The following is a 16950-nucleotide window of genomic DNA, read 5'->3' as shown; positions in this document are numbered from 1 at the left end:
ACTGCGTTTCTGTCTATGTTTGCAAGCACTCTTTCGTCGCCTGCCAATATGATTGATATGTGTGTCGAAACTGTCGCGAATCAACTGCTTGGCGCCGCTGTTTCCGTCATCGCTGCTAGCCATCGCTGCGTGAAGTAACCACTCCATTGTTCAGTGTGTTTCCTTTTGCACTGCAACAGCGCACTCAGTCGAGTCGTTAGTCGTGTGCCCAACTCGCGTCTATATTCTGGACGTCTTGTATATTGTTGAATTTGTTGCGCTCTCCTCTTGCACCTATGACACGATTTTAAGTTGAGATTTTTTTGCCTTAGCTGCTCGCCGTTATCGACTATGCCCGCGCCGAGGTAGTTTTCTACTTTGACCTAATGGTTCCTGGACGCCGCGGTGCTTTCTGTGGGAAACTACGTGTCACCGAAGATATATACTGGCGTGCCTATACACTCTGTCGTCACCCTGTCTCGGGACTCTCTACCCGACTCTGCCATCCTCCTCACCTCGTAAGATGTCTGCTTTTCTAATGCAGTACCCTTCCCCTATCCGTTTGCAGTGCTCATTATTGACCATTGTGTCACCAGAATGACTGTTTCTAATACATTTTTCTCGCATCTTTAACCTGCTTGCTGGTGCCTGCCTCGGACACGATGAACAGTTCGACACTGGTCTCATAGCTTATATTCCCTTTACGCATTCAAGAAACTAACGCTGAATGCCCTCCGCCCTCCTCGCCCTGCTTCCGATTCCTTCTCTTCATCCCTCTTCGTTAAAACTATCGATGCTAGCCTTGATCCTGCTCCACAGACCTGGCTTCTCATGCTGCCGAATCACTTTCATCTCTCCTTCGACTGCTATGTACCTGTCCACTGGTATAGTCGGATACAACTCAAGAAGCGGCAGATGCCTCACAAAGGAGGCCTTTCAGCCAATGGCGTCGGCTGACCCTCATGATGTTGCGATTAATCCGATTAAGATGCGGTGAACCTCCTTGCACATGCCATATACCTGCGTTGTCCCGCTAGGAGGTACCAGAGTCCAAAGATTATTATTCACGAGAATTGATCGACGCCATTGGCTGTAGAGCGATCCAATCCTTTGAGAGGCAAACGCTTTTTTCTTTGGTATAGTATCCGACTTTACCCACGCTAACTTGCGGCAACGCTCTTCCCGTGTCTCCCCTTTGAGCACCGGGTCATCGAGGAAAAGGCCGACGGCATACTACGATGCTGTATCATTCAGCCGCCCACAAACCCTTGAACCAGGGCGGCCGGTTCTCCGGCCACCCTGGTCGAGAAAAAGGACGGAGCCATTTGCTTCTGTGTTGTCGCCGGCAAAACAAAAGACGTTTATCCGCTTCCTAAGACTGACGATGCCATTGACTGTCTTCACAGCGCGGAACATTTTTTGTTGCCGTTTTGCGCTCCGGATACTGACATGTTTCCATGGCCGACTCTGACCGTGCGAAGACAGCCTTTATGACATCATCAGTTCAGTTCAGTCGTTCAGTCGTGTCCGACTCTTCGTGACCCTATGGACCATGTCACGCCACGCTTTCCGGTCTCTCACTATCTTCTTAACATCACATAACTTCATCTGCAGTGCCTCGAGGATGCCATCTAACCATCGCGTTCGCTGCCTACCCCTTCTCCCGCGACCCTCAACCTTTCCCAACATCAAATCTTTTTCCAGCGACTCCTCTTTTCTCATCAGATGACCAAAGTAGCTGAGCTTTAACTTTAGAATTTGACCCTCCAATGAGCAGTCAGGATTTATGGTCGACAATATCGGATTCAACGCCATGTCTTTTAAGACTATGTAACGCAACAGTGACATTTGAGCGCATGATGGACACTGTTTCGCGGGGATTAACTGAAAAACCTGTTTCTGTTTCTCCAGACATTAAAGTCTCTTCTCCTCTGACTCTGCAACGCATCTGACCAGCCTCAAAACTGCTCCAAAATGTCTCTCCATCGCTGCAGCTTAGAATTTAATTTGAGGAATGGTCGCTTTCCTGCGCGTCACTTGACTATTTTGGGCCATTCTGTAGCCAAATATGCTTCCCGATCCATCCACATTGCGTGTTGTCGCGTATTTCCCGGAGCCGATGACTGCGAATCTGTACTTTGCAGTTATATTAGCCTGTTTCGCCAGGAATATCGCACTCATCACTAAGCTCTTCATCCCACTTTTCAACACTGATGCCAGCATTTCTGACCGATCTTCGGAGTGAGACAAAGCCGTCATCACCCTGTGAGCTCTTCTTATCTCTCTGCCTATACTGCGCCATTTTAGCTCCAACGATCCCACTGAGGTACGCGTAGATGCCAGTACTGACGGTCTCGGCGCAGCCCTCGCTCAGTGCAAAAGCTCAGGTTGATGAATACGTAGTCGCGTACGGCAGCCGAAGTAAGTCTCACAACAGCGGGGACTAACTACACCGCCCCTATACTGTGGTCAGAGAAAAAGTGTGTTTGACCGTCGTATGGGCAGTTTGCAAATTTCGTCCCTACTTTTGCGGTTAACCGTTCGACGCCGTCGCAGACAACGCAATCACGCGTCGCAGACCATTACGCGTGTCGGTTATCATCACTAAGGATCCCTCCAGCCGCCTCTTACCCTCCACCTCCAATAATTTGACATCCGCCTTGTCACCGGTCAGATCGTAAACATGTTTTAAATATACTGCACACCCATGGCCTGTGAAAGGGGGGGGGGGGGGGGGGGGGTTGTGCAAAAAAAAAGCGCAGTAATTCTTGGACACAAATGCACGTCTCAAAGATGCATTCGCAGCCTGAACAGCATATTACCGAGGCACATGTGCAAAAAAAAAAAGAAAAAGAAAAAGACCCATATCCACAAAACAACTATGAATAGTCAGAATGCTTAATTTTATTGAGAAACATTTTTATACGAGTACTCACGAGTCATTAGACAGTTTGTTTCAATGGGAAGTCGCGAAAGGAATAATGATTTATTAGTAACGAGTATTAGCAAGGTTCCTTAGATAACGCTTTGCGCATAATTTAATGCGACCGTGGCATAGGAGATAAGTAAATTTTAACCTGGAGGTGAATATGCCCTGTCTGCACGTGGGAGCAATGGATATAGTCTGGGTATACGATGAGTAGTGCCAAATATTTTTAAATTAAATTGTAAGTTCTTTTGGCACAGGGTCAAGATCAATGTATTCTCATTTGGGCTCTCCAAGTGCTATATATATGCACAAAGGTTTACTTCGAGATGGGCCCTGCGGACAATAATTCTTAAATGACAACAGACATCTAATTTTGATGGCATTTTTTCTTCTTTCAGTGATACCTAAGACGTTGCACTATATATGGGTCACCGTGTGACATTTGCCGCCGACTGCGCAAATAATTTATTAACAAAATTTTCTCTTATACTGTTTCGGTTTCGATGCATGAAAAACTGCGATATGGTCGCCCCTTCTATATTCCTTGTCATGCCGGCACTAAAAGCAATCACCCTAAAGCGTTCTGTACCGAATTAAAACGACAAAGCAGTTATTACGTCGCATTTCTTTCGTGCCTCGCAAGTCGCCCATGCGACTTTGACGTCACAGATATAGTTCGGCTGCTGAAACCGAAACGGAAACATCATAAGAGAGGAATTAGATGATGCATCATTTAGCCATCGTAGGTTGACGTCACAGGCATAGTTCGGCTGCTGAAACCGAAATCGAAGCATAATAAGAGAGGAATTAGAATATACATCATTTAGCCATCGTAGGCGGACATCACGCAGCGATCCAAGCATATCAATGCCTACGGCATTATTCCACAAAGTAAAAGACGAACCCAATTAAACACCAATTCTAGTTAGCGCCCCGCGCCGCGATGGCTCAGTGGTTAAGGCGCTCGAATGCTGGATTCAAGGACGCGGGTAAAATCACAGTCGCGGCGGCCGCTTTTCGATGGAGGCGAAAAGCAAGGCGCACGTTGTAAAGTACCTCAGGAGGTCGAACTTTCCGGAGCCCTCCATTACGGCGTCTTTCATAGCCTCAGTCGCTTTGGGACGTTAAACCCCGTAAACCAATCAAACAAATTGCAGTTAAAGTAAGCGCTGATAAACATCCATATGAGGCACCCAACTCTTTTCACTGGTTAGCGTAACGCCCAAATATCTATTATGAAGTCTAAAGTAACCGACTGCAACGTTGTAGGCTAGACACAGCACCGGCTTCAAATTGCTGCTGGGGAATTGGGCGACGTCGTGACAAACACGTGACTACGCGGCGTTAAACCCGTGATTCGTTTAACCAGCTGGCTACCCTCTCAGCCTCCCCTGCCTCCGTGAGGAAAGCACCACCGACGCTTCGGCGCGCGCGCGCATATCACCATGAAAACCGCGCACTAGGCCAACGCTATGTTCTACCTCTTCCCTCGCTAAGCCCGCATACTCATTTCGGACCCAGTAACACACAAGACGTAAATTTCAGATTTTTTTCTTCTCGTATCTGATGACTCGGCATACTTAATATTTTCGTGAACTTATGTGCGCCTAAAGTTCTTCGGATGAGGCTTTTCCCATCATAAACAATACATATTAGGTCTTTTTTTTTTTTTACACCAACGAATAGAGAGTTATATTTAGCAACACTATGACGTGCGACAGTAAAGGATTTTTCATTTAATGGGTTAAAAAAAAAATATTTTAAACCACCGCCCCGAAATGACCCGTTTTCTCGCGGTAAGCGATGAGTTTAATAAATGGGTCATATGTCACGCGGCATCATCCATAAATAGTCTCAAATAATTCGTTTCTTTTTTCTTCTTCTTCGAGCGACCACAGCGATCCTCTGAAAAGGATAGTTTTATTAAAGCCTAATTTGCCAAATTTTGAAATAACAGGCTTCCCAATGAAACAATGCAACTCAATCGTAAGTGCGATTTCGGTCCTTAGCAGAGAAGTCAGAGGCTTGGAATATGAACGCCACCCAGACATAAAAGTGACAAAATCAGCATCTTGCGGTCTTGGATGCCATTTTAAACACATGATGTAGTACCCTAGTACAAAATTACCAATAAGCACTTAGTAGAAGAATGAAGATGAAGAGCCTACAGCTCTGATATTGACGAAACTGATTGGTTCACAGCTTTGTTCTGTAGAGCAGCCTTTAGGGGTTCGTCAGCGTTTCGCGTTTCTTTTTCGTCGCGAGGTAGATAGGACCGGTCAATTTCAGGAGAATTAACACCCCCTGTTATAACTATATTTGAATTAAAATTAAAAGGCAATCATTAATTACTTAGATATACTCAGTAGGAGCGGGGAGGTCGATATGTGCCGCCTAATAACGTGCATTACAATCTAAAAATAACAACTTGCACAATACATTTTCTAGATTATAGATACTATTAAGGGCAGAAATTTGATATTATTTTCAACTGCAATAGCCACACCAACAATTCTCAATCCTATTTCACGAAGAATAAGTCTGTACGCGGAAGGGACGATATCTGGATCTGCCACATCGGCACCTAGGTTTTGCGACAAGTGCGCGGTTATTTAAGAAAAAAAAAAAAAATCCCACAACAAGTAACAAGTACGGGAGCCGTAAGAAATGATTAAATTTTCTGTCATTTCTTGCGTTTCCGGGCAACCACATCAGCAGGCTTTGAATAATACTTCATGCTCAAGTAACGTTCAAAGCCTTTGTATGTGTTCAAAGCCTACAAAATTGGCACTTCAAGTTGAAGACAATTTAAATCTTGGTCACCGGAAAGGGCGAAAACGTACAATGTGCAGCATCGCCCGTGCAAGCGGGACTGCATGAAAACGTATAGGACATGCGGCGGCCCAAAATAACACAATCGCCGAATAGCGCAGTTTCAGCCAGTTTGCTGTAATTTCACAAGACAAGCCACTGTTTATAGCACCTGCTATCACATGCTGCATGCCGTTACGCATGATGCTAGCGCTGAGCCTATGAGGTTTTCCTAACGTCATTTGAACAACAGGGACCAAACTGCGGCAGGATCATCTGTGAGCGGTCTGACGACATGTTGACCCTGGGCAGTATGTGACTCTCCTCTTTCGCCCAAATGAGCAGGAGAAAAAACAGAAAGTCGCGCTGGACAAGGCCAGCACAGGGCGTACATTGAGGAAACGATTTTCTCTGAGGCGATCGACAGTCATAATCCTCTCACACAATGACTACAGACATAGTTCGGTTCATGCACCGATGCCTGGCAGAGAAGCTTATTTCGCAAAGTTATCCAGCGAATAACCCCATCTCTCGGTGCGGCAGCCCATTAATTTTCCGCAGCGATGCAGTACCAAAGGGGGCTGGGCAAGGTACTATCAACAAGCGGTGTTCGCAATATTTTCAGCTACCCGTCACGAGAATTCCGTACAACTGTACGAGAGAAAAAAAAAAAAAAAACTCTTCGATAAAGAACGACAAAGTACACGGATATCTCTAGCCGTAAAAAAATGCAAAGCTTATGCGGATGCTTATTTATCTGCAACAACTTCGCGCTGGCAATCCTTCGAGGATGAGCCACGCACACGGCAAAAGTCGCGCGCCGCGTGCTGCACTCGTGCGTGCTGCAGCGCGCTCCACGCCGGCTAGCGCCTCTCACCTCTGCCTCGACGAACGGTGTATACTCGCGGGCTCCGGCGACAACGACGGGCGTACAAATGAGCGTCGTCAGCAGAAGCCCTTGGAGAGCAGCACACAAGGTGCTGGGATCGTCATACGAGCCCTGGCGCTTTTCCAACTCTCTGCAGAGACGGCCGCCCGAGAAGCAGCGCCAGATCACCTCCGAACTTCCTCGAGACTTTCGCAGAGAAGCGCCGTACACCTGGGTCAAGTCGATTTCCTCAAGACGCATCCGTCACCCTTTTAACCAGTCTTCCTTAGTGTGTTCCTGTCGAGGCGCTGAGCAAGGCTATCGCGCGCTAATCGTAGTGTCGCCTTATCGAGTGTGTACGCTATACACCGTGACCCCCGCGTTAGGAGCAGCCGGGCGACGTTCGAGAGAAGGGCGAAGGAGCGAGTCGAACAAAGTGCGAGATCTACGCGATGCGTTCTCACTGAAAATATCTGATTCCGCGCATTCTCCCGGTTTATTTCATGTTTCCGGTCCCCAGTTGGAGATCCCCGCGTCCTTGATTCTTCGCGGGCAAATCGGCACGCTTTCCGCCCGTAGTTGGCTCGCGGCCTCTGGCTAATTCGGTCTGCCCGCGTATTCTTCCAGCTTTCTTAAATTCTCTAAGCTCCAACTGAGGACCTAAGGCCGCTGGTCTTACGATGGTTTGACAGAAACGAGGAAATTTTTTTATATATAACATTAATAACAACGGATGGAAAACGACAGTTTCACGATTTAGGAAAATTTCGAGTTTTGATATGGTTTGTTTTGGTTCGGTTTGGGGGAGGGGGGGGGGGGGGTTGTAGGGCTTAACACATACCAAAGCGACTCAGGCTTGAGAGACGCCGTAGTGGAGAGCTGCGGAAATTTCGACCATCTGGTATTCTTTAACGTGCACAGAAATGGCATGACAAAGTACACGGGCGGCCTTGATTTTCGCCTCCGTCGAAAAGCGGCCGCCAGAGACCGGAGTTTGTTCCCTCATATTTGGGTTCGAGCGCCCAAACATATTGCCAGCGTGGTTGGCCTTTTCAAGTTTCCATGCGTGTAGAACAAAACGCGAAAATTTTTGTCAAACCTGAACCTCCTTCGAGCACTTACATGCAAACTTTTCTGTTCGAAGTAGTACAGCAAAATATTTGCAATGTCAAGCTACACAGCCGGTGTTTTCAGTGACAGGGCATTGCGAAAGTGCAAATCACGGCACTACCTAACTTGCTCTCGCCTATAAATGAGGCCACAGGAACAGCCTGCGTCTTTGTAGGCGTACTCAGAAGAAAGCTAAACGATAACAGCATTGCATAATATATAAACAAATTAACAGTCAACACGATCAAGTTAATGCAAACAATGCCCTAGAAAAGGTATCGAACTGGTACGAAGAATGGCAGATGGCACTTAACCTAGAAAAAACAGTGGTGATGTCTATTTCAAGGAAGAAGAAACCGCTGGTTTTTCCCTACAATATTGCAGGCCATATAAATTAAACGTTGTCAGTCAATATAAGTGTTTAGGAATAATCATATCATCTGATTTAAAATGGGACAAGCATTTCATATGTGACGTTCAAAGCGTTTTCTGCTCTGTGCTCGCTAAGACGTTCCTTACAGTTCGCCTCACCCGAAACTAAGCTGCTTGCATATACATCCCTCGTGCGATATGTCATAGAGTACAACATAGTACACTGGTTCCCTCACACAAAGAATTCAATTACCAAACTTGAAAGCATCCAACGCAAGGCCATAAGGTTTGTCTACAATAGGTATCGCCGACTTGACTCTCCCTCCGAACTTCTTAGACAGGCTGGTCTTAGCACTATTAGCACCCGAGCAAAAAATACACGACTGAAGTTTATTTCCTTTCTTCTAACTGGAGCCCTTAAAAATGACCGCAATAGATACATTTCACTCTCACCACATAGAAACGAAATAACACGACATTCCAAGCATCTAGTCCAGTATCGCGCACACAGAGATACGTTCATGTTCTCCTTCTTTCCCCTGGCGGTCCACGAATGGAATGATTTAGCCGATGAAGTGGTTAATTGCTCATCAATAGAAAGTTTCAGTTCACGGCTGGCAACTGTTTCGAGAACCCTATATATGTCTAGCCCGATCTCTGTACAAATATTGTGAAACATGTGCCTTAAGCGTGATTGTATTGTACCATATTGTATTGTATTGCATTGCATCATATTGTATTGTATTGTATTTTATTGTATTGTAATGTATTGTATCATATCCTTCTCCTCTTTTCTATTTCTTGTTTCACACTGCCATATAGAATTGTGTAAAAAGTTAGCAAGTGTGGACTGTCAACATTTGTCATTTTGTGCTTTCATTTTATACCCCAAACCTGCAACAACCTCCGCAAGGAGGTTAGCAGTATGTATCAAATAAAAAAAAAAAAATACTCCCACACACTCACTCACTGACCTTGAGGAGAGGGTGGGAGAGTGAAAAAAAAAAAAAAAAAACTAAATACAGTGCGCGTGACAACCATACATGCTGCGCGCGTCTAATAGTGTTAAATCCACTGTGGACAATTTTTTGCCATGTGGCCTATACTACACCATCGTTTCGGAGTGGAAGCAGTTCTGGACTACCATACGGCCTCGTCCGGGGCCATTCGCTGAGAGAACATATACATGAACGGTTCACCTATATGTTTCGCAAGCCGGCCGTTTACGAAATCGCAGTGATGCGCCTCGGCGAGCTCTATATTAGGAGACGTTCGCGAATTCCCAAACGCATAATTGTCTAAGATTTTTGAACTGAAATTGTTATCTCAGTTCACGACGCATTTCGTCGAGTGACTTAGCAATGCTGGATCATTTCGATCCTGAAGCACCATTTGAGAGAAGGGGACTAGTGGGCCGATGAGTGCTGCCAAGCAATGTCATGTGTAAAGAAGCTCCAGAAAGCAACTTCGTTTCGCTCTACCTGACCCCGATCCGGCTTGTGCCTCAGTGTGAAACGATATCATCTAAAAGTGGATTTTCACGTCAATCTATTGAGATCCGTGTTTAAAATTTCGGTGCTCCAAAACGCGCAAAATATTTTCAGAAAAGAAACAATATGTATATATATATATATATATATATATATATATATATATATATATATATATATATATATATATATATATATATATATATATATATATATATATATATATCACAACTATAAATGAACAAAATCTACGTTAAAGAATAACGAAATGGAGTAAATGGGTGTGTTCAGATAGAACGGCAATCGAGGCCCCAACGATCTTTTTTTTTTTTTTTCCAATAAAGCTTTTATATGTGTGATGGGCAAATATGACAATACAAAGGACTGAACCTTAGTTTCGCGATATACGCTGTAGATTTCTCGGCCAAAAAAAAAAAAAAAGAAAATCGTATGCAACAATAGGTGGAAAACGCCGTTTTTGACATTTCAAAAACTCGCAAGTTTGGAGCTCCGCTGCTTTCGCACTAAATTGTGTGGTGCATAATTTTTTTATTCATCAAGAATATAAACTTCTTACCTTTAAAAAGCCTAAAAAAGTAGCATTTGTTGCCACAGGTTTTAACGAAAAAACCGCATTGTTCCAGGATGACGCGCTGCAGAAAAGTCAATTTTCAGCCCTACATTCCGGCACAATGCAATAAAATGCTGCCACTGAAAGCTTTTTTTTTCTGTATTATGCAGGTTATAGTCTTCATTTCAGCAATATTTGCGTCTCTAGGCTGGCCGTCTTTCCCTACACAGGCCTAATAATTCGGCCAAACTTAAAGAACACAAAAAGTGAACAAATTTGATATTTAAAGAAAAAACAGCATCTCGGATTTTAATTAAATCTCCCTCAGCAACCCTCAATTCCTCATTGTTATCAGTGGCTAAAAAGTGTTGCATTATATTGTTTTATACAAATAAATAGAAATCTGAGCGCATGTCCTAAAAAAAGGTAAATTTTCAGCCCTGCATTTTCGAACAATGCAATGAGGCGTTGCCACTGAAACATTTCGTTTATTACGCAGATCGTATTTAATCCTTACATATTTTTTAAGTGAATGTGAAAGTTTATTAGCTTGAACATATTTACACAGTGCATAAAAATACAGACGAGGGTCCCATAGTCAGAAGACTGCACCGGGACCCTCGATTTAAGGTAACCTATCTATGTAGTTCCAAATTAGTAAGCTATTTACCCACATCGATCAAAATCGGCCGATATTCAACAACATAAAAAAGGACAAATTTGATTCGAATGTGAAAATTAAGGGCATCTTCGATTTTTATTAAAATTGCTGAAAAGCAATGTTTAGTATCTCAATAATATCAGGCATTGAAATGTATTGCATTACATAGCTTAAATTATAAATTAAATAAAGAACGTAGCGCATGTTTTTATTCTACACAATTGCATAGGACTTCCCATTATTTATTTATTTATTACGGTTTACACACGATATCGTCTTCTCCTATAGGATGGCCTGCAGAAACGCGAAAAGTACTCAGAATGCGCACAGAGTCTGAATCAACCCACGTAATCTTTGTTGTTGCTAGCAGCAGCTGGCGGGCGGCCTTATCACTGTTCGTGTGCCGGAAGAAACAATGCAGGGTGTTTTTTTGTTTGTTTTACGTTAACGATCGCAGGGACGCGGCTTTATCACTCCCGTTGTCCCGCAAGATGCGCCAAGATGTATGTACCTCGTGCTAGACACCTTTCGCGGCTTTATCTAGATGTTTCTTCACCGTGTTAAAATTGACCGCTGACGAGTGCAACGGGCATTCGTAGTATGGTTGGACGACCGACGAGTACGCTTGCTGGCTGCCCTGTTTCATGAGCCAAATTTGTGAATGCTCCTTACCCCAGTGACAATGCATTAAGAGCGGTGCGCCCTCCTTGGGTGAACATTTAAAGACGACTCCCTATGAGCTCGTTGTTTAGGCCGTTTTATTAACAACAATTACCGAGGGAGGCGCGCCGCTCTTAAGGCATCCTCACTGAGATAACGAACCTTCTATAATTTGGCCCTTAATTCTATAGCGGACGCAAGTCACCAAACAGAAGGTTCATTTCAGTCCTACTTAAGACTCTTCGCTTGTTACCTTCGGTATTGTGACGACAACGTGACATCTGGCCGTGCAGGAGCTGTAACGAATGTTCTTACTATACCTCTCCACCTGGGAGCACCACCGAATCCGCCTCTACCGAAAATGACCTGCGAAGCAGCCGCCATCTCCAGGGGATACGGGGATACCACCAGAACAGACTGCTACCGGACCGCACTCTAGTGCAAAAGACCACCGCAGCGGAAATGTCCACCATGACTGCTACACCAGCCGCTATTCTGCAGCAGCTCCGCTCGCCGCTCATGCATGTTAGCGGTTCACATGGCGAGGGCCCTGAAGAATGGTTAGAGCACTTCGACTGCGTCGCTGCATTCAGCAACTGGGATGACCCAGTAAAAATGCGGTGTCTTCTTTGCGATGCCTTGGACGACTCGGCCAGTGTGGTACGAGAACCAGGAATTCAGCCTTGCCCCTTCCCAGACGTTCAAGAGAGAGTTTCTGAAAACATTCACAAGTGTCGTACGGAAGGAAAGGGCAGAGGTACTGAACTCATGCGTCCAACAAACCGACGAGCCTATCACGAATTTCACAGAAGAAATGAAACATCTTTTCAGACGCGCTGACATTTGAAATGACGGAGGACAAGAAAATCAAGCTGTTGATACGTGGTGTCAGTATGAGTGCATTAAAGAAGCATCTCCCACTGAAAAGATCCTCAACGCACGAACCCGTCAATATGAACGCCCACCTCAAATAACCAAAGATGCGAAGTTTCCGAAATCCGAGAACCGGAGGGAGATTATTCGCGAAGTCGTTCGCGAAGAACTGCACCGATCCCTGCTATCAACAACGCAACCTCAAATGGCGCCTCTCACGGATGTCGTCCGCGAAGTTCAACAGGCATGAATGACTTTCTCGGGCAACGACTCCGAAGCAAGGAGGTCCAGCAATGACCTATACCCCCGCATTAAGCTGTCCTGCGTTTCCACGAGACCTTCCAAGCTCTTTCCGACGCGAACAACTATTCCCTGACCACTGCCTCTTGGTTCCCGCCCTACCAGTCTACGATCAACATCAACTTCTAAGAAATTCGACGCCTGAAGGATGAGGAGTAAGATACGGAGGAAAGGCAGGGAGGTTAACCCGCAAATGAAACTGGTTTGCTTCCCTGCACTGGGGGAAAGGGGTGAGTGGATATAAAAGTTGTAAGAGAAGGATGGGTGAAGTTAGTACAGTTACATCACAGACATGCCACATTACGTCACAGTCATATCACGTAACGTAACAACAAAATCATAGCCTTTCGATTAGGCCTGTGCTTTTCATGAAGCGGAGCAGTACCTGGGAGCCTGGGAGACCTTCACCGCAGACGATCGCCGTGGCCAGGGACCTAAAATCTTAATTTCAGTCGATGGACGTCCATCTATACGCTCCAGCGCACGGCATAGACACTGTCTTTCCTCACTGTATATGGGGCACTCACAAAGAAGGTGGCCTATAGTCTCGTCGCACCCACAGTTTGTACATGCAGGGCTGTTTGCCATACCTATCATAAAAGAATAATAGTTTGTGAATTACACCAACCCACAGGCGGCACAGTAAAGTTTCTTCACGTTTGGGTAGGCAAGGTGGAAGCCGGAGCTTCAGGTCAGGGTCCAGGGATTTTAAGCGGCAGTTCGCAAACTGGCCAGAATTGCACAAGGAGAGCGTGTGTTCCCGCGCAAGTGCGCGGAGCCTGCCCGCTACGTCTGCCCTGGAAAAGGGAATCAACACACAATCGCCGTCTTGGTAGGCTGTTCGTGCGACCTCGTCCACCCGAAAATTGCCCGCTATGCCGCTGTGTCATGGAAGCCATTGGAAGAGATGTCATGTCCTCCATTAATTGTACAGTGATGAATTTTTCGTATTTCCGCAACGAGTTGTTCATGGGCTCCACGGCGAAGAGCCGCTTTTAAGGCTTGCAGGGCTGCTTTTGAATCTGTGAAAGTAGACCACTGCTGAGGGCTCTGCTGATATGCCTAATTGCGACACGAAGAGCGGTTAGCTCTGCACCTGTTGAAGAATTCTGGTCCTAACTTTTATTTCTGTAATAATTGAGGGTATGACCATGGAGCCTGAAGAACTCACGGCATTCACTGAACCATCGGTGTAGACATGCAAACGATTTGCATGGTGCTCATGGAAGTATTCAAGAGTGACTTGTTTTAGTTCTGTCGGCGATACCTCGACCTTCTTCCTGATGCCGGGTATTGAAAGAAGCACATGGTTTATGCAGGCTCCATAGTGGAGAGGACGGTCTAGATGCGGGTGTAAACTGGGACGGCAGAATAGCGCGATGCGCATCAACGGTCTCTGTAAACGATGTACGCGGCCTGGTAATAGGAAGACTGGCCAAATGATGCCAAGGAACCCGGGAAATTTGTCGGAAATGTGCCCTCAGGACGTCAACTATTAGGTAGGTAGATATGGGATGCATTGCGGCAATCCCAGGCAGGTTCGCAGAGCTTGAGCTTGAACGCTCTGTAGAATTCCTAAGTTGGTTTTCCTGATATATCGAAGTGCAGGTAAGCTGTACCGAAGAAATCTCACAAATAATGCACGGTCCAGCTGGAGCATCGACCGCACGGACGCTCCCCATGACTTTCCCCCAATAAAGGCAAGTACGTGAGCACTTTTAGTTTGTTATGCTATGGTCTTTCCAGTTGTGATGTATGGATGCAAGAGTTGGACTGTGAAGAAGGCTGATCGCCGAAGAATTAACGCGTTTGAATTTGGTGCTGGCGGAGACTCTTGAGAGTTCCCTGAACGGCCAGAAGATCAAATCAGTCGATATTGTCGACCAAAAACCCTGACTGCTCATTGGAGGGTCAAATTCTAAAGTTAAAGCTCAGCTACTTTGGTCATCTGATGAGAAGAGAGGAGTCGCTGGAGAAAGATTTGATGTTGGGAAAGGTTGAGGGTCACCGGAGAAGGGGTAGGCAGCGAACGCGATGGTTAGATGGCATCCTCGAGGCGCTGCAGATGAAGTTATGTGATGTTAGGAAGATAGTGAGAGACCGGAAAGCGTGGCGTGATATGGTCCATAGGGTCACGAAGAGTCGGACACGACTGAACTGAACTGAACGTGAGCACTTCCTGTCAGTCTCTTTTTCATGAATGAAATATGGGGAGTCCACGAAAGATTTCGGTTGATGATCACTCCCAGAAAGCGATGGCTGCTTTCGTAGGGTATTGCTTTACCATCAATGTGTACGGTGTAAGGTGACATGTTCTTGCGTGTAAATGCAACTAGCGAACGCTGTTCAGTTGATAGTCTGTAGAACTTGCAGGTGGAACCTGCAACAACCACTCGCTCTGCTTCAATTGCGGTGAGGCCGGCCACATTCTTCATCAATCGGCTTTCGCGGTTTCGCTACGCCCTCGACCCCGTCCTGGAAAACGACCACAAGACACAGACTTTCTGCGCAGAGGAGAGTCGTCAAGCCATTGGTACCTCTCCCCATCACTGTACAGCGCCCGCTCTACGTCGCCGGGCCGCAACTACGTGCAAGGAAAGTCCTCGAGCCCCCGGCAGGGAAACACGCTTTAGAGGTGAGGTTGCTTCACGAAAAATTTACAAAGACCCTCCTACGACGCTGACGACAGTGACGATGACACGGCGCAATTTTAGGACGGCTACACCCAGTGACGACGTTACAACGACGATCCCCATCCACAGCAACAGCAACCGACTAAGCCGTGGCCCGACTCCCAGACAGACGTGCAATGCAAGAAAGCCTGCCGCCAACCTTGAGGTAAATATCGACGGCCGCAAGGCTAATGCCTTGATACATACATATGCGATGATGAGGCTGTCCAAAAGTAATAAAAAATAATATACAGCGCAGACTACCCCGTGATTAGTGGACCGTTCGCCGCTAAGCTAATAAATTGGTTACCTGTTGGGACGGCCTGTAAATTCGCACTGCTATAGAGGAAACCTGACTGCGCCGTCAGGAAGATGCACTGCCCGAATAATGATCAATGGTTATACCTTTCCTGCCGCCTTTGTTGTCCTTTAGCAGTGCTCCCGTGACTTGGCCATATACTTTCTGACCGAACACCAAGTGATCATCGGCCTTCGATTTAGGCGCATCACATTTGAGCCGAATGAAATCCTTTACTCGAAGACAGCCGAACAGTATAACGTGGCCCTGAGCGAGTTTGACTGCGTAGATCACAGCAGATTGTGGCAAGCTCTCCAAGAGATGGGAGTTCCAATTCACCTCATCTGTCTCCTCAGGAACCTTTATGAAGGGCAAGAGGCCACTGTCAGAACTGGGCATGGTCTTACTGATTGGTTTCCGATTGAGAAAGGGGTGAGACAAGGCTGCATACTGTCGCCCTGCCTATTTAACCTATATGCAGAGTGCATCATGAGGAAGGCCGGTCTGGACGAGTCTTCAGCTGGAGTGAAGATTGCTGGAAAACGTATCAACAATCTTAGATATGCGGATGATACCACTTTAATGGCAGAAAGTGAGGTGGAACTCAAGAGACTTCTGATGCGCGTACAAGAAGAGAGTGAGAAGTTTGGGCTTAAACTGAACATTAAAAAGACGAAGATCATGGCGTCTTGCCCTATCAAGTCCTGGAGCATGAATGGACAAGAAGTGGAAGCTGTGACAGATTTTCTGTTCTTGGGCGCCAAGATTACCTCGGAAGGAGACTGCAGCCATGAAATTAGGAGACGCCTGCTTCTGGGAAAGAGAGCAATGGTTAGCCTTGACCGCCTAGTAAAGAGCAGAGACATTAGTCTGCCAACCAAGATCCGTATAACCCGTGCTATGGTTTTTCCAGTTGTGATGTATGGATGCGAGAGTTGGACTGTGAAAAAGGCTGACCGCCGAAGAATTGACGCGTTTGAATTGTGGTGCTGGCGAAGACTCTTAAGAGTTCCTTGGACTGCCAGAAGATCAAATCAGTCGATATTGTCGACCATAAACCCTGACTGCTCATTGGAGGGTCAAATTCTAAAGTTAAAGCTCAGCTACTTTGGTCATCTGATGAGAAGAGAGGAGTCGCTGGAGAAAGATTTGATGTTGGGAAAGGTTGAGGGTCGCCGTAGAAGGGGTAGGCAGCGAACGCGATGGTTAGATGGCATTCTCGAGGCATTGCAGATGAAGCTATGTGATGTTAAGAAGATAGTGAGAGACCGGAAAGCGTGGCGTGACATGGTCCATAGGGTCACGAAGAGTCGGACACGACTGAACGCCTGAACTGAACTGAGCGTTCTTGATGAA

At 46.1% G+C, this 16950-nt stretch overlaps 1 protein-coding gene across 2 annotated transcripts in view; it reads right to left on the bottom strand.

Annotated features, from left to right (window-relative positions):
- The window catches only part of LOC146202194 (organic cation transporter protein-like), a 101524-nt gene extending 94878 nt beyond the window's left edge, over nt 1–6646 (bottom strand). For both annotated transcript variants that reach the window (XM_084588009.1, XM_084588010.1), the window contains exon 1: nt 6597–6646. The gene's annotated coding sequence lies outside the window, so the exon portion shown is untranslated. The remainder of the gene's footprint in view (nt 1–6596) is intronic.
- Between the last annotated feature and the right edge of the window lie 10304 nt (nt 6647–16950).

The sequence above is a fragment of the Amblyomma maculatum genome, chromosome 1, assembly GCF_055883805.1.
Source record: "Amblyomma maculatum isolate TAMU_Amacu chromosome 1, ASM5588380v1, whole genome shotgun sequence".
Classification (NCBI taxonomy): domain Eukaryota; kingdom Metazoa; phylum Arthropoda; class Arachnida; order Ixodida; family Ixodidae; genus Amblyomma; species Amblyomma maculatum.
This window is presented reverse-complemented; position numbering and strand designations above follow the sequence as displayed.